We start from the raw sequence: 19,202 nt of genomic DNA, 5'->3' as shown, positions 1-19,202 counted from the left end.
AGAGTGCTGCAAACACCTTCAATTGGACTGTTGTATTAGCGTTGTAAATGCCCTATTATCTTACCATATAGAGACACTACAAGAGTGCTCCAAACACCTTCAATTGGAGTAACAGTATTCGGGTTGTAAATGCCCTATTATCATGGCATATAGAGACACTACTAGGGTGCTCTAAACACCTTCAAATGGAGTGTTGTATTTGGGTGGCAAATACCCTATTATCTTGCCATATAGAGACACTACCAGAATGCTTTAAACACCTTCAATTGGAGTGTTGTATTTGGGTCGTAAATGCCCTATTATCTTGTCATTTGGAGTCAATACTAGAGTTCTCCAAACACCTTCAATTGGAGTGTTGTATTAGGGTGGTAAATGCCTTATTATCTTCCCATATAGAGATACTACAAGTATGCTCCAAACACCATCAATTGGAGTGTTGTATTAAGGTTGTAAAACTTCTATTATGTTGTCATCTGGAGACACTACTAGAATGCTCGAAACACCTTCAATTGGAGTGATGTATGAGGGTTGTAAATGCCCTATTATATTGTCATCTATAGACACTACTAGTGTGCGCTATATAGAGATATTATTAGAGTGCTGTCAACACCTTCAATTGGAGTGTTGTATTAGTGTTGTAAATACCCTATTATCTTACCATATAGAGACACTACAAGAGCGCTCCAAACACCTTCAATTGGAGTGTTGTATTAGGGTTGTAAATGCCCTATTATCTTGTCATCTGTAGACACTACTAGTGTGCGCCAAACACCTTACATTGGAGTGTTTTATTAGGGTTACAACTACCCTTTTATGTTGCCAAATCGACACAATACTAGAGTGCTGCAAAGACTTTCAATTTGAGTGTTGTATTAGGGTTACAACTACCCTTTTGTTTTGCCATATAGAGACATTATTAGAGTGCTCCAAACACCTTCAATTGGAGTGTTGTATTAGGGTTGCAACTACCCTCTTCTCTTGCCATATAGAGACACTATTAGAGTGCTCCAAACACCTTCAATTCAAGTGTTGTATTTGGGTTCTTAATGCTCTATTATCTTGCCATTTGGAGTCAAAACTAGAGTTCTCCAAACATCTTCAATTGGAGTGTTGTATTAGGGTGGTAAATGTCCTATTATCTTGCCATATAGAGACACTAATAGAGTTCTCCGAACACCATCCATTGGAGTATTGTATTAGGGTTGCGAAAGCCATATTATCTTGCCACATAGAGATCCTACTAGAGTGCTCCAAATACCTTCAATTGGGGTGTTGTATTAGGATTGTAAATACCCTATTATCTTGTCATATTGAGACACTACTAGAGTGCTCCAAACATCTTCGATTGGAACGTTGTATTAGGGTTGTACATGCCCTATTATCTTTCCATCTAAAGACACTACTAGAGTGCTCCAAACACCTTCTATTAGAGTATTGTATTAGGGTTGTAAATGGCCAATTATCTTGCCATATAGAGACACTACTAGAGTGCTCCCAACATCTTCAATTGGAGTGTTGTATTAGGGTTGTAAATGCCCTATTATCTTACCATATGGAGACACTAATAGAGTGCTTCAAGCACCTTCAATTGGAATGCTTTGTTAAGGTTACAACTACCCATTTAAGTTGCCATTAGGAGGCACTACTAGAGCGTTGCAAAGACTTTCAATTTGAGTGTTGTATTAGGGTTGCAACTACTATCTTCTCTTGCCGTATAGAGACATTACTAGAGTGCTGCAAATATCTTCAATTGGACTGTTGTATTAGCACTGTAAATGCCCTATTATCTTACCATATAGAGACACTACAAGAGTGCTCCAAACACCTTCAATTGGAGTGTAGTATCAGGGTTGTAAATGCCCTATTATCATGGCATATAGAGGCACTACTAGGGTGCTCTAAACACCTTCAAATGGAGTGTTGTATTTGGGTTGCAAATGCCCTATTATCTTGCCATATAGAGACACTACTAGAATGCTTTAAACACCTTCAATTGGAGTGTTGTATTTGGGTTGTAAATGCCTTATTATCTTGTCATTTGGAGTCAATACTAGAGTTCTCCAAACACCTTCAATTGGAGTGTTGTATTAGGTGGTAAATGCCCTATTATCTTCCCATATAGAGATACTACTAGCGTGCTCCATACACCATCAATTGGAGTGTTGTATTAAGATTGTAAAAGCCCTATTATGTTGCCATCTGGAGACACTACTAGATTGCTCGAAACACCTTCAATTGGAGTGATGTATTATGGTTGTAAATGCCCTATTATATTGTCATATGTAGACACTACTAGTGTGCCCCATATAGAGACATTAGTAGAGTGCTCTAAACACCTTCAATCGGAGGGTTGTATTAGCGTTGTAAATACCCTATTATCTTACCATATAGAGACACTACAAGAGTGCTCCAAACACCTTCAATTGGAGTGATGTATCAGGGTTGTAAATGCCCTATTATCTTGTCATCTGTAGAATACCTTCCATTGGAGTGTTTTATTAGTGTTACAACTACCCTTTTATTTTGCCAAATCGACACACTACTAGAGTGCTGCAAAGACTTTCAATTGGAGTGTTGTATTAGGGTTATAACTATCCTTTTGTCTTGCGACATAGAGACATTATTAGAGTGCTCCAAACACCTTCAATTGGAGTGATGTATCAGGGTTGTAAATGCTCTATTATCATGGCATATAGAGACACTAATATTGTTCTCCAAACACCATCCATTGGAGTGTTGTATTAGGGTTGTAAATGCCATATTATCTTGCCATATAGAGATACTACTAGAGTGCTCCAAATAACTTCAATTGGGGAGTTCTATTAAGGTTGTAAATACCCTATTATCTTGTTATATTGGGACACTACTAGGGTGCTCCAAACATATTCAATTGGAACGTTGTATTAGGGTTGTAAATGTCCTATTATCTTTCCATCTGAAGACACTACTAGAGTGCTCCAAACACCTTCTATTAGAGTGTTGTTTTAGGGTTGTAAATGACCTATTATCTTGCCATATAGAGACAGTACTAGAGTGCTCCCAACATCTTCAATTAGATTGTTGTATTAGGGTTGTAAATGCCTTATTATCTTACCATCTGGAGACACTACTAGAGTGCTTGAAGCACCTTCAAATGTAGTGTTTTTTTAAGGTTACAACTATCCATTTATGTGGCCATCAGGAGGCACAACTAGAGTGTCGCAAAGAATTTCAATTGGAGTGTTGTATTTGGGTTGCAACTACAATCTTCTCTTGCCATATAGAGACATTACTAGAGTGCTGCAAACACCTTCAATTGGACTGTTGTATTAGTGTTGTAAATGCCTTATTATGTTACTCTATAGAGACACTACAAGAGTGCTCCAACCACCTTTAATTGAAGTGTTGTATCAGGGTTGTAAATGCCCTATTATCATGGCATAAAGAGACACTACTAGGGTGCTCTAAACACCTTCAAATGGAGTATTGTATTTGGGTTGCAAATGCACTATTATCTTGCCATATAGAGACACTACTAGAATGCTTTAAACACCTTCCATTGGAGTGTTGTATTTGGGTTGTAAATGCCCTATTATCTTGCAATTTGGAGTCAATACTAGAGTTCTCCAAACACATTCAATTGGAGTGTTGTATTAGGGTTATAAATGCCCCATTATCTTGCCATATAAAGACACTACTAGAGTTCTCCAAACACCTTCAATTGGAGTGTTGTATTAGGGTTGTAAATGCCCAATTATCTTGCCATATAAAGACATTACTTGAGTTTTCCAAACACCTTCAATTGGAGTGTTGTATTAGGGTTGTAAATGCCCAATTATCTTGCCATCAGGAGACACTACTAGAGTGCTCGAAACACCTTCAATTGGAGTGATGTATTAGTGTTGTAAATGCCCTATTATCTTACCATATAGAGACACTACAAGGGTGCTCCAAACACCTTCAATTGGAGTAGCAGTATTAGGGTAGTAAATCCCCTATATCATGGCATATAGAGACACTACTAGGGTGCTCTAAACACCTTCAAATGGAGCGTTGTATTTGGGTGGCAAATACCCTATTATCTTGTCATATAGAGACACTACCAGAATGCTTTAAACACCTTCAATTGGAGTGTTGTATTTGGGTTGTAAATGCCCTATTATCTTGTCATTTGGAGTCAATACTAGAGTTCTCCAAACACCTTCAATTGGAGTGTTGTATTAGGGTGGTAAATGCCCTATTATCTTCCCATATAGAGATACTACAAGCATGCTCCAAACACCATCAATTGAAGTGTTGTATTAAGGTAGTAAAAGCCCTATTGTGTTGCCATCTGGAGACACTACTAGAATGCTCGAAACACCTTCAATTAGAGTGATGTATGAGGGTTGTAAATGCCCTATTATATTGTCATCTATAGACACTACTAGTGTGCTCCATATAGAGATATTATTAGAGTGCTGTCAACACCTTCAATTGGAGTGTTGTATTAGCGTTGTAAATGCCCTATTATCTTACCATATAGAGACAGTACAAGAGTGCTCCAAACACCTTCAATTGGAGTGATGTATTAGGGTTGTAAATGCCCTATTATCTTGTCATCTGTAGACACTACTAGTGTGCGCCAAACACCTTACATTGGAGTGTTTTATTAGGGTTACAACTACCCTTTTATGTTGCCAAATCGACACACTACTAGAGTGCTGCAAAGACTTTCAATTTGAGTGTTGTATTAAGGTTACAACTACTATCTTCTTTTGCCATATAGAGACATTACTAGAGTGCTGCAAACACCTTCAATTGGACTGTTGTATTAGCATTGTAAATGCCCTATTATCTTACCATATAGAGACACTACAAGAGTGCTCCAAACACCTTCAATTGGAGTGTTGTATCAGGGTTGTAAATGACCTATTATCATGGCATATAGACACTACTAGGGTGCTCTAAACACCTTCAAATGGAGTGTTATATTTGGGTTGCAAATGCCCTATTATCTTGCCATATAGAGACACTATTAGAATGCTTTAAACACCTTCGATTGGAGTGTTGTATTTGGGTTGTAAATGCCTTATTATCTTGTCATTTGGAGTCAATAGTAGAGTTCTCCAAACACCTTCAATTGGAGTGTTGTATTAGGTGGTAAATGCCCTATTATCTTCCCATATAGAGATACTACTAGCGTGCTCCAAACACCATCAATTGGAGTGTTGTATTAAGATTGTAAAAGCCCTATTATGTTGCCATCTGGAGACACTACTAGATTGCTCGAAACACCTTCAATTGGAGTGATGTATTATGGTTGTAAATGCCCTATTATATTGTCATATGTAGACACTACTAGTGTGCACCATATAGAGACATTAGTAGAGTGCTCTAAACACCTTCAATCGGAGTGTTGTATTAGCGTTGTAAATACCCTATTATCTTACCATATAGAGACACTACAAGAGTGCTCCAAACACCTTCAATTGGAGTGATGTATCAGGGTTGTAAATGCCCTATTATCTTGTCATCTGTAGAATACCTTCCATTGGAGTGTTTTATTAGTGTTACAACTACCCTTTTATTTTGCCAAATCGACACACTACTAGAGTGCTGCAAAGACTTTCAATTGGAGTGTTGTATTAGGGTTATAACTATCCTTTTGTCTTGCGACATAGAGACATTATTAGAGTGCTCCAAACACCTTCAATTGGAGTGATGTATCAGGGTTGTAAATGCTCTATTATCATGGCATATAGAGACACTAATATTGTTCTCCAAACACCATCCATTGGAGTGTTGTATTAGGGTTGTAAATGCCATATTATCTTGCCATATAGAGATACTACTAGAGTGCTCCAAATAACTTCAATTGGGGAGTTCTATTAAGGTTGTAAATACCCTATTATCTTGTTATATTGGGACACTACTAGGGTGCTCCAAACATATTCAATTGGAACGTTGTATTAGGGTTGTAAATGTCCTATTATCTTTCCATCTGAAGACACTACTAGAGTGCTCCAAACACCTTCTATTAGAGTGTTGTTTTAGGGTTGTAAATGGCCTATTATCTTGCCATATAGAGACACTACTAGAGTGCTCCCAACACCTTCAATTAGATTGTTGTATTAGGGTTGTAAATGCCCTATTATCTTACCATCTGGAGACACTACTAGAGTGCTTGAAGCACCTTCAAATGGAGTGTTTTTTTAAGGTTACAACTATCCATTTATGTGGCCATCAGGAGGCACAACTTGTCGCAAAGAATTTCAATTGGAGTGTTGTATTTGGGTTGCAACTACAATCTTCTCTTGCCATATAGAGACATTACTAGAGTGCTGCAAACACCTTCAATTGGACTGTTGTATTAGTGTTGTAAATGCCCTATTATCTTACCATATAGAGACACTACAAGAGTGCTCCAAACACATTCAATTGGAGTGTGGTATGAGGGTTGTAAATGCCCTATTATGATGTCATATAGAGACACTACTAGGGTGCTCTAAACACCTTCAAATGGAGTGTTGTATTTGGGTTGCAAATGCCCTATTATCTCGCCATATAGAGACACTACTAGAGTGGTTTAAACGCCATATAGAGACACTACTGCAAATTCCCTATTATCTTTGCAACACTCTAGAGTGTTCCAAACACCTTCTATTAGAGTGTTGTACTAGGGTTGTAAATGACCTATTATCTTGCCATATAAAGACACCAGTAGAGTGCTCCCAACATCTTCAATTGGAGTATTGTATTAGGGTTGTAAATGCCATATTATCTTACCATCCGAAGACACTAATAGAGTGCTTCAAGCAACTTCAATTGGAGTGTTTTTTTAAGGTTACAACTACCCATTTATGTTGCCATCAGGAGGCACTACTAGAGTGTTGCAAAGACTTTCAATTGGAGTGTTGTATTAGGGTTGCAACTACTATCTTCTCTTGCCATATAGAGACATTACTAGAGTGCTGCAGACACCTTCAATTGGACTGTTGTATTAGCTTTGTAAATGCCCTATTATCATACCATATGACATTAGTAGAGTGCTCCAAACACCTTCTATTGAAGTATTGTATTAGGGTTATAAATGCTCCATTATCTTGCCATATAAAGACACTACTAGAGTCCTCCAAACACCTTTAATTGGAGTGTTGTATTAGGGTTGTAAATGCCCAATTATCTTGCCATATAAAGACATTACTAGAATTCTCCAAACACCTTCAATTGGAGTGTTGTATTAGGGTTGTAAATCCCCCTATTATCTTGCCATATAGGGACATTACTAGAGTGCTCCAAATACTTTCAATTGGGGTGTTGTATTAGGGTTGTAAATGCCCTATTATCTTATTATATTGAGACACTACTAGAGTGCTCCAAACATCTTCAATTGGAACGTTGTATTAGGGTTGTAAATGCCCTTTTATTTTGTCATCTGAAGACACTACTAGAGTGCACCAAACACCTTCAATTGGAGTGTTGTATTAGAGTGGTAAATGTCCTATTATCTTGCCATATAGAGACACTAATAGAGTTCTCCAAACACCATCCATTGGAGTGTTGTATTAGGGTTGCAAATGCCATATTATATTGCCATATAGAGATACTACTAGTGTTCTCCAAATACCTTCAATTGGGGTGTTGTATTAGGGTTGTAAATGGCCTATTATCTTGCCATATAGAGACACTACTAGAGTGCTCCCAACATCTTCAATTGGATTGTTGTATTAGGGTTGTAAATGCCCTATTATCTTACCATCTGGAGACACTACTAGAGTGCTTCGAGCACCTTCAAATGGAGTGCTTTTTTAAGGTTACAACTACCCATTTATGTTGCCATCAGGAGGCACTACTAGAGTGTTGCAAAGACTTTCAATTGGAGTGTTGTATTTGGGTTGTAACTACTATCTTCTCTTGCCATATAGAGACATTACTAGAGTGCTGCAGACACCTTCAATTGGACTGTTGTATTAGCATTGTAAATGCCATATTATCATACCATATAGAGACATTACTAGAGTGCTCCAAACACCTTCTATTGAAGTGTTGTATTTGGGTTTTAAATGCCCTATTAGCTTGCCATATAGAGACACTACTAAAGTGCTGCAAACATTTTCAATTGGAGTGCTGTATTTGGATTGTAAATACCCTATTATCTTGCCATCTAGAGACATTATTGGAGTGCTCCAAACACTTTCAATTGGAGTGTTGTATTAGGGTTGTAAATGCCCTATTATCTTGATATCTAGATACAGTATTATAGTGCTTCAAACAACTTCAATTGGAGTGTTGTATTATGGTTGTAAGTGCTCTATTATCTTGTCATATGGAGACACTACGAGAGTGCTCCGAACACCTCCATTTGGAGTGTTGTATTAGGGTTGTAAATGTCCTATTATCGTGCTGCAAACACCATCAATTAGAGTGTTGTATTAGGGTTGTAAATGCCTTATTATCTTGCCACATAGGGACATAGTGTACTCCTAACACCTTCATTTGGAGTGTTGAATTAGGGTTATAAAAGCCCTTTTATCTTGCCATATGGAGACACTACTCGAGTGCTCCAAACACCTTCAATTGGAGTATTGTATTAGGTTTGTAAATGCTCTATTATCTTGCCATCTTGGGAAACTACTAGAGTGCTCTAAACACCTCTAATTGGAGTGTCGTATTCCGGTTGTAAATGCCCTATTATCTTGCCAGCTTTAGACACTAATAGAGTGCTCCTAACACCTTCAATTGGACTGTTGTATTTGGATTGTGCATGCCTTATTATCTTGCCGTATAAGGGCACTACCAGAGTGCTCCAAACACCTTCAATTGGAGTGTTGTATTAGGGTTGTATATACTCTATTTTCTTGCGATATGGAGACACTACTAGAGTGATCCAAACACCTTCAATTGATGTGTTGTATTAGGGTGGTAAATGCCCTATTATCTTTTAATATAGAGATACTACTATAGTGCTCCAAACACCTTCAAATGGAGTGTTGTATTTGGGTTACAAATGCCCTTTTATCTTGCCATATAGAGACACTACTAGAATGCTTTAAACACCTTCAATTGGAGTGTTGTATTTGGGTTGTAAATGCCCTATTATCTTGCCATTTGCAGTCAATACTAGAGTTCTCCAAACACCATCAATTGGAGTGTTGTATTAAGGATGTAAATGCCATATTATCTTGCCATCTGGAGACACTACTAGAGTGCACGAAACACCTCTAAACACCTTGAATTGGAGTGTTGTATTTGGGTTGTAAATGTCCTATTATCTTGCCATTTGGAGTCAATACTAGAGTTCTCCAAACACCTTGAATTGGAGTGTTGTATTAGGGTGGTAAATGCCCTATTATCTTCCCATATAATGATACTACTAGCATGCTTCAAACACCATCAATTGGAGGGTTGTATTATGGTTGTAAGTGCCGTATTATCTTGTCATATGGAGACACTACTAGAGTGCTCCGAACAACTCCATTTGGAGTGTTGTATTAGGGTTGTAAATGTCCTATTATCGTGCTGGAAACACCATCAATTGGAGTGTTGTATTAGGGTTGTAAATGTCTTATTATCTTGCCACATTGGGACATAGTGTACTCCTAACACCTTCATTTGGAGTGTTGTACTAGGGTTGTAAATGCCCTATTATCTTGCCATCTGGAGATACTACTAGAGTGCTCCAAACACCTTCAATTGAAGTGTTGTATTTGGGTTGTAAATGCCCTATTAGCTTGCCGTATAGAGATACTACTAGAGTGCTGCAAATATTTTCAATTGGAGTGTTGTATTTGTATTGTAAATACCCAATTATCTTGCCATCTAGTGACATTATTGGAGTGCTCCAAACACCTTCAATTGGAGTGTTGTATTAGGGTTGTAAATGCCCTATTATCTTGCCATCTAGAGACACTAGTAGAGTGCTTCAAACAACTTCAATTGGAGTGTTGTATTATGGTTGTAAGTGCCCTATTATCTTGTCATATGGAGACACTACTAGAGTGCTCCGTACACCTCCATTTGGAGTGTTGTATTAGGGTTGTAAATGTCCTATTATCGTGCTGCAAACACCATCAATTGGAGTGTTGTATTAGGGTTGTAAATTCCTTATTATCTTGTCACATAGGGACATAGTGTACTCCTAACACCTTCATTTGGAGTGTTGAATTAGGGTTATAAAAGCCCTTTTATCTTGCCATATGGAGACACTACTCGAGTGCTCCAAACACCTTCAATTGGAGTAATGTATTAGGTTTATAAATGCCCTATTATCTTTCCATCTTGGGAAACAACTAGAGTGCTCTAAACACCTTTAATTGGAGTGTCGTATTCCGGTTGTAAATGCCCTATTATCTTGCCAGTCGTAGACACTAATAAAGTGCTCCTAACACCTTCAATTGGACTGTTGTATTTGGGTTGTACATGCCTTATTATCTTGCCATATAAGGGCACTACCAGAGTGCTCCAAACACCTTCAATTGGAGTGTTGTATTAGGTTTGTATATACTCTATTTTCTTGCGATATGGAGACACTACTAGAGTGATCCAAACACCTTCAATTGATGTGTTGTATTAGGGTGGTAAATGCCCTATTATTTTGCAATATAGAGATACTACTAGAGTGCTCCAAACACCTTCAAATGGAGTGTTGTATGTGGGTTGCAAATGCCTTATTATCTTGCCATATAGAGATCTTGCCATTTGGAGTCAATACTAGAGTTCTCCAAACACCATCAATTGGAGTGTTGTATTAAGGTTGTAAATGCCCTATTATCTTGCCATCTGGAGACACTACTAGAGTTCTCAAAACACCTTCAAATGGAGTGATATATTAGGGTAGGAAATGCCCTATTATCTTGGCATATAGACATACTACTAGAGTGCACTAAACACCTTCAATTGGAGTGTTGTATTTGGGTTGTAAATGCCCTATTATCTTGTCATTTGGAGTCAATACTAGAGTTCTCCAAATACCTTCAATTGGAGTGTTGTATTAGGGTGGTAAATGCCCTATTATCTTCCCATATAATGATACTACCGGCGTGCTCCAAACACCATCAATTGGAGTGTTGTATTAAGGTTGTAAATGCCCTATTATCTTGCCATATGGAGACACTACTAGAGTGCTCGAAACACCTTCAATTGGAGTGATATATTAGTGTAGGAAATGCCCTATTATCTTGGCATATAGACACACTACTAGAGTGCTCTAAACACCATCAATTGGAGTGTTGTATTTGGGTTGTAAATGCCCTATTATCTTGTCATTTGGAGTCAATAGTAGAGTTCTCCAAACACCTTCAATTGGAGTGTTGTATTAGGGTGGTAAATGCCCTGTTATCTTCCCATATAATGATACTACTAGCGTGCTTCAAACACCATCAATTGGAGTGTTGTAGTAAGGTTGTAAATGCCCTGTTATCTTGCCATCTTGAGACACTACTAGAGTGTTCGAAACACCTTCAATTGGATTGATGTAGTAGGGTTGGAAATGCCCTGTTATCTTGGCATATAGAGACACTACTAGAGTGCTCTAAACACATTCAATTCGAGTGTTGTATTTGGGTTGTAAATGCCCTATTATCTTGCCATTTGGAGTCAATACTAGAGTTCTCCAAACACCTTCAATTGGAGTCTTGTATTAGAGTGATAAATGCCCTATTATCTTCCCATATAGAGATACTACCAGCGTGCTCCAAACACCATCAATTGGAGTGGTGTATTAGGGTTGGAAATGCCCTATTATCTTGCCATCTGAAGACACTACTAGAGTGCTCTTAACACCCTCAAATGGAGTGTTGTATTTGGGTTGCAAATTCCCTATTATCTTGCCATATATAGACATTACTAGGGTGCTGCAAACATTTTCAATTGGAGTGTTGTATTTGGATTGTAAATGTCATATTATCTAGCCATCTGGAGACACTACTAGAGTGCTGCAAATACCTTCAATTGGAGTGTTGTATTAGGGTTGGAAATGCACTTTTATCTTGCCATATAGAGACACTACAAGAGTGCACTAAACACCTTCAATTGGAGTGTTGTATTAGGGTTGCAAATGCCCTATTATCTTGCCATATAGAAACACTACTAGAGTGCTCTAAACACCTTCAATTGGAGTGTTGTATTAGGGTTCAAAATGTGCAATTATCTTGCCATATATTGACACGACTAGAGTTCTCCAAACACCATCAATTCGAGTGTTGTATTAGGGTTGTATGTTCCTTATTATCTTGCTATATAGGGACACTACTAGTGTGCTCCTAACACCTTCTTTTGGAGTGTTGTCTTATGGTTGTAAAAGCCCTTTTATCTTGCCATATGGAGACACTACTCGAGTGCTCCAAACACTTTCAATTGGAGTATTGTATTAGGTTTATAAATTGCTTTATTATCTTACCATCTGGGAAAAATACCAGAGTGCTCCAAACACCTCTAATTGGAGTGTCGTATTCGGGTTGTAAATGCCCTCTTATCTTGCCAGCTGGAGACACTAATAGAGTGCTCCAAACACCTTCAATTGGAGTGTTGTATTAGGGTTGTAAATGCTCTATTATCTTGCAATATGGAGACAGTACTAGAGTGATCCAAACACCTTCAATTGATGTGTTGTATTAGGGTGGTAAATGCCCTCTAATCTTGCAATATAGAGATACTACTAGAGTGCTCTAAACACCTTCAATTGGAGTGTTATATTTGTATTGTAAATGCCATTATATCTTGCCATCTCGAGACACTACTTTTGTTCCCCAAACACCTTCAATTGGAGTGTTGTACTAGGGTTGTAAATACCCTATTTTCTTGCCATCTGTAGACACTACTAGAGTTCTCCGAAAACCTTCAAATGGGGTGTTGTATTAGGGTTGCAAATGCTCTATTATCTTGCCATATAAAGACACTACTAGAGTGCGCCAAACACCTTCAATTGGAGTGTTGTTTTAGGGTTGTAAATGCCCTACTATCTTACCATCTAGAGACATTATTGGGGTGCTCCAAACACCTTCAATTGGAGTGTTGTATCAGGGTTGTAAATGCCCTATTATCTTGCCATCTAGAGACACTATTGGAGTGCTTCAAACAACTTTAATTGGAGTGTTGTATTTTGATTGTAAGTGCCCTATTACCTTGCCATCTGGAGACACTACTAAAGTGCTCCGAACACCTTCATTTGGAGTCTTGTATTAGGGTTGTAAATGTCCTATTATCTTGACATATAGAGACGCTACTAGAGTGCTGCAAACACTATCAATTGGAGTGTTGTATTAGGGTTGTAAATTATACTAAAATACACTAAATGACGCTAAATTACACTAATTATACTGAAATACGCTAAATTATACTTAAATATGCTAAATTATGCTCAATAAGGTCGATTTTGTGTCATATTTCATAAATTATAAAAAAAGAAAAAAAATCCAAAAAGAGTAAAAATTGGTATTCTACAAGTTCATTATATAACCAATTTACTGAGTTACTTAGATCGAAAAATAGAAATGAAAATCTTAATCGAAAACTTTGTCATAGTTTTTCGCCTTTCTTAGTGAAGATATCGTCTCTCTATGCGTAATTTTGCGTAATTTTACTTAATTTCAAGTAATTTAGCGTATTGTAATATAATAATGCTAATTATATATTATAATTAAGGTTTTCAATAGCACGCTATAGTGTTAGTATAGCATTTTTGGATCATAAAAACTATGGCGCTATCGACGTTATTTCACAATATAGCGGCGCTATATGGGCATAACGTTGTTTTCTTAGCAATTCTACTATGATGCGATAAACGCTATTTAAACATTTGATTATAATTATGCTAATTATACATCAAAAGAAGTAATCTAGCAAATATTTAAAAAATTGAATTTTTAATCTTAAAAAATAAATTAAAATTTCCAAACCGGTCATCTAGTGACCAGTTTCGAATTCTTTTTTTTTAGAACCGGTCACTAGATGGCCAATTTGGGCATTTTTAAAAAAGCCTAGAATTATTGTTTACAATTAATAATAATGTTGGCACAAGTAGTGTTCTCCATATGGCAATAAAAGAAGGTAGTTGCAACCCTAATACAACACTCTTATTGAAGTCTTTTGAAACATTATAGTAGTGTTACCATATAGAGAAACAAGAGGGTAGTTGCAACCCTAATGCAACACTCCAATTGAATGTCTTTGCAGCACTCTAATAGTGTCTCCACATGACAAGAAAAGAGGGTAGTTGCAACTCTAATACAACAGTCCAATTGAAGATTTTTGTAGCACCCTAGTAGTGTCTGCAGATTGCAAGAGAAGATGGTAGTTGTAACCCTAATACAACATCCCAATTGAAGGTCTTTGCAGCACACTAGTAGTGTCTCCAACATGGTAAGAGAAGCTGGTAGTTGCAACCCTAATCAACGCTCTAATTGAAGGATTTTGGAACACTATAATAGTGTCAACGTATAAAGAGAGAAGATGGTAGTTACAACCCTAACACAACACTCCAATTGAATGTCTTTGCAGTACTCTAATAGTGTTGTAAGATGGAAAGACAAGATGGTAGTTGCAAACCTATTTATTACAACATTCCAATTAAAGGTCTTTGCAACACTCTAGTAGTAGTAGTAGTAGTAGTAGTAGTAGCAGCAGCAGCAACAACGATCCAAACCATTAATCTTGTTCTTCATATTAATATGTCTCTGGAGACGAAATTTTATATTTTTTGGAAATTTTTTACTATTTTTTTAGATTTATTGAAAATCGTTGTTTTTTATGGTCCAGATTTGTCTGAAAACAATGATTTTCAATAAATCTAAAAAAATAGTAAAAAAATTCAAAAAAATGTAAAATTTGGTCTCCAAACACATATTAATGTGGAGAACAAGATGAATAGTTTGGATCGGTTATTTGAACTTTGAATCCAGTGATTATTAGTCCTATCTCTTATCTTTAAAACAAAAAGAAAATAAAGCGAAATATAGATCCATCGTTGTCTCCGGCTCATTTGCCTCTATGAATTATTATAATAATTTCTCGTATTTTGCCCCTAAAATAAAATATGTCTTGCAGAAAATTCTAATATTAAATTAAAGGGAAAATTTCCTGTATGCCCATTCAAACTCTTGAAATAGCCAATTTCCCCATGATATCACTATAATAGCCAATATCCCCATCAAAAAAATCATTTTCTTTCTTCCATCCCCATTTAACAATTTCATCTTCAATTTAATTATTTTAAATTTCGAATTGACCATTATACCCTTTAAAAATTAAATGGAGGTGTACATTAACCTTTTTACATGATTGAAAAGAAACTTTCTTTCTTTGAGACGCTTCATCTTCCTCTGTGATCGATGTTATTCCCGCCAAACTTTTCATCGCTCTTTCCTTCAATCGCGATTTTCTCCGCCCTCTCGGTTCTCTGTCGTTGGTCTCCTTTTTTCTCTAATACTCGGTAATAGATGTTCTTTTCATCGTTATTTCATCATCTCTTTCTTTTTCTGACTTTCCTTTTAAAATCATTGTCTCTTCATCCTATTAAAGTAAAAAAGTTTGAACCTTGTTAACAAATACTGAAGATACACGGTGTCGAAGGAACTGGTATGGGCTAGAAGGTTTACTGGTATGAAAAATAATCCGGTACAGGGCATTAAATGGTGAGACTGGCCCTTTTTTTATCATACTGGTATTTCAACGGAGTCAAATAGGAATGATGGTTTTTTTACAAGGAGACCCTTCATTTCTTCTCTGGTTCACATATCAGCTAGGAGGATAGGTGTTTTTTAATGTAGGTGTATTTAGGAATTCCAGTAACTTTGGTATTTAGGAAGTTCAGTAGCGTTGGTTTTTTAAATGTCATAATTTATGTTTTCTATTTATTTCCCTTTGAAAGATTATGTAATTGTAAAACTAGTTCTTGTTCATTTAATGAAATTTTCCCAAAGATCAACTATGCATTTTGAGAGCTCTAATTAAATTTTAACTTCTCATATTCCTTGTATTCTAAAATCAATTGTCTTTTCTCCTCAACAGTGTTTACTATGGCAACTGAAGATCCCTTCTCTTCTTTCATAATCCATCTCGAGCCTATGCCTCTGATTGAAGCTACAATCTCTACTCACAACCACGAAGAACAAATCGAGAATCCACCTACGATCAATGTAACCTGTGAGAAGATGAAAACAAGGAGAAAAAAGAAGAAGCATGTTGATGAAAGTTCAAAGTAAGTACTCAATGTTAACTGGAAGGCATTTCAAGTAATTGAAACACATTGTAATTTTTAACATCAGTTTTCTATACCTTAATTTGTATTTTTTTTTTGCAGCATGAATGCATCTCGTTATAAGATAATAGTGAAATATGGTGGATATTTTAAACAAATCAAGAATGGGACAAAACAAAAATATTATTCAGCAAAGCAGAGAACTATTTATTTGGATGAGACAAGCTATATTGTAGAAGAATTGTTAGAAGAAGTGAGTAAGTTCTATCTAGAGGATGACACTTCGAAGCTATCATTATTTTTTGTAGACAAGCGTGTAAGTTCTCAGTCATTTATTCAAATTGATGATGATAGTAGTTACAAATTGATGCTTTCAATGTATGAAGAGGAAGAGGTGAAAAAAGTGATAATATATGCGATTACAGAGAAGATTACAACTTTAGAAGATGGAGTAAGGATAGATGAAAGTGTTGGGGCTAATATGGATACTTGAGAAAATGAATACCGGTTGGAGGATTTTGAATATGGGTCTAACTACTGTCCCAGTGAGGATAGTTACCGTAGTCTAGATAGCGAGTATGAAGATGAAATTGATATCGAGTATGAGGGAGAGTTCTATTCACATGACAATGATGATCCTAAGATGGATGTAGGTGCACAATATCCACATGTCATAGTATTTAGAAGGGCTTTGAGTCACTATGCCATCACTCATGATTTCGAGTTTGACTTGGGTAAGAGTGAGCCAACACGAGTAACAGCAACTTGTGCAAACCGGGAGTGTAATTGGAGAATTCATGCAGCAGTGGCTGAAGATGGGGTAACTTTTTTTGTGAGAACCTTGCAAGAGAAGCATACATGTTGTGGGATTAATAGGAGCGACAACAAACATGCAAATAAAGCATGGATAGCTGATAAAATTGTAGATGATTTAAGAAAGGAGGGGGATGTCTCTGCAAAGGAATTGAAGCGAAGGATTGAAATGAATTTTGGTATGTCATTACCATACAATAGAGTTTGGAAAGCAAAAGAACTAGCAATAGAGGAGATATACGGTAAATGGAAGGATTCATTAGTTCAAGTAGGTGCATTGAAAGAGGAGATAATGAGGAGGAATCCTGGAAGTGTGGTGGAATTGAAAACACAACCTAAAGTTGGGAAGGAACGACATTTTCAACGGTTTTTTGTTGCACTTGGAGCTTGCACATCTAGCTTTCTTATGGGTTGTAGGCCATACATTGGTATTGACGCATGTCATTTGAAAAACAAGTGGCCAGGAGTGCTCGCTTCTGCAACAGCAATTGACGGAAATAATTGGATGTATCCAGTTGCATATGTTGTTATGGAAGTTGAGAGTGAAGATTCATGGGAATGGTTTCTAACAGCTTTGCACAAAGCAATAGGGATGCCTCACGGTCTTGTGATATCATCTGACATGCAAAAAGAATTACATAATGCTATCGAGAAGGTCTACCCATTAGCTGAGCATAGAGAATGCATGAGACACCTATTTAGCAATTTTAAGAAGCAATACCATGGAGATCTTTTCAAGTTTGGCCTATGGGGTGCTGCACGGACATACTCTCCTACTCGTTTTGCTGCTTTCATTAATGAGATCGAGGCAGAATGTCCTGCAGCAATTCAATATCTTAGGAAAGAGCATAACAAATTGTGGAGTAGAAGCAAATTTGAGACAATAGCAAAATGTGATAATCTTACCAACAACATTGCCGAAACATTTAACAACTGGATAACTTAAGAGAGGAGCAAACCGGTTGTGGATTTGATTGATTCTATAAGGCAAAAGGTAATGATGAAGTTTGAACAAAGAAGAAGAATTGCAAGATCCTTGAAAGGCCCGTTGGTCCCTAAGGTGGTTGATTACATAAAACAAATTTCCCGGGTACTGTCTTTTATATTTACTCATTTTTAACATAAATATATGACTCTTAAGTCTTAATATTATTGTTAAATTTGTTGTTATACATTTTGAAACATAAATATATTTATTTGATTTTTTAGAGCTTAGGTGGGTATGATTTGCGTAGAAGTACGGATCATTGTGCTGAAGTACAAAAGAGTGGAATAAGATGGGAGGTGAATTTAGAAGCGCAAGAGTGTAGTTGCAGGGCATGGCAAGTGAAAGGTGTTCCTTGTGTCCATGCGGCAGTAGTTATTTCTTCACTTAGAAATGCAAGTTGGGAAAACTATGTCGATCCATATTTTAAGGTTGCTTGGTTGAGAACAGCTTATGCTAATGGAATTGCTACCATGCCGAGTAAGGGTGAATGGTTGACTTTGGATTTGGGTTATAAAATGTTGCCACCAATACTAAAACGACTTGCAGGGAGGCCTCGAAAAAATCGTACAAAATCATGTGATGAACCAAAGAAGAGATCCCATAAATGTACACGATGTGGTCAATTTGGTCATCATAGGAAAACATGCAAGAATGCAGTTCCATCACAAGACGGTGAAGGTACCTCTCATGGCGAGATCAAACAGAAATTGAAAGCCAAAAGGTTCCTCAATCAATAACTTGCTTGTATTTAAGTTTGTTTTCATTGATATTATATAATTACTCTAATTGTGTGCTCTTTTGTAGAGTTACAAGTAAGGGTAAAGCTGGATCTAAAAAAAGAGCATGTCCACCTAGCATCTTCAAGCTACTTCAAGAAGAAAATATTTAACTTTATCCAATTCTTTTTTGTGTTTTGAATTGAAAATTCTATGATATTTTGAATAGTATTAGTATCTTTTATGTTTAGTTATGGATTTAGGAATGGAAGAAATTATTACTTCTTTTTTGTTCAGTTGTGGATTTAAGACATGGTATAATGGTTTTAATTCATGTCTTGTCATAATTATAATCATGAGATTTAGAGATAGACATGAATCTATGATTTTATAACAAAAGAAGATGAAAACATCATAATAAAAAGAGCAAGGGTTTAATTGCAATTTTTCCTCATTTTGTCTGACATTTGAGTATTCGCCAATCTGAATTTTTGTGAACTTATCTTCAAATACCAGTCCTTAATACCAT

At 36.6% G+C, this 19,202-nt stretch overlaps 1 pseudogene across 1 annotated transcript; it reads left to right on the top strand.

The window, feature by feature from the left end:
• The first annotated feature begins 16,532 nt into the window (after window positions 1-16,532).
• On the top strand, window positions 16,533-18,931 carry LOC144551786 (uncharacterized; annotated as a pseudogene). The gene is made up of 4 exons (XR_013510868.1): window positions 16,533-16,550; window positions 16,671-18,059; window positions 18,179-18,678; window positions 18,762-18,931. The product of XR_013510868.1 is annotated as an uncharacterized LOC144551786 (transcript).
• The last annotated feature ends 271 nt before the right edge of the window (window positions 18,932-19,202 follow it).

Source organism: Carex rostrata, chromosome 3, assembly GCF_964058835.1.
Source record: "Carex rostrata chromosome 3, lpCarRost1.2, whole genome shotgun sequence".
Taxonomy (NCBI): domain Eukaryota; kingdom Viridiplantae; phylum Streptophyta; class Magnoliopsida; order Poales; family Cyperaceae; genus Carex; species Carex rostrata.
Note: the sequence above shows the minus strand (reverse complement) of the source record. Positions and strands in the feature narration are given on the sequence as shown.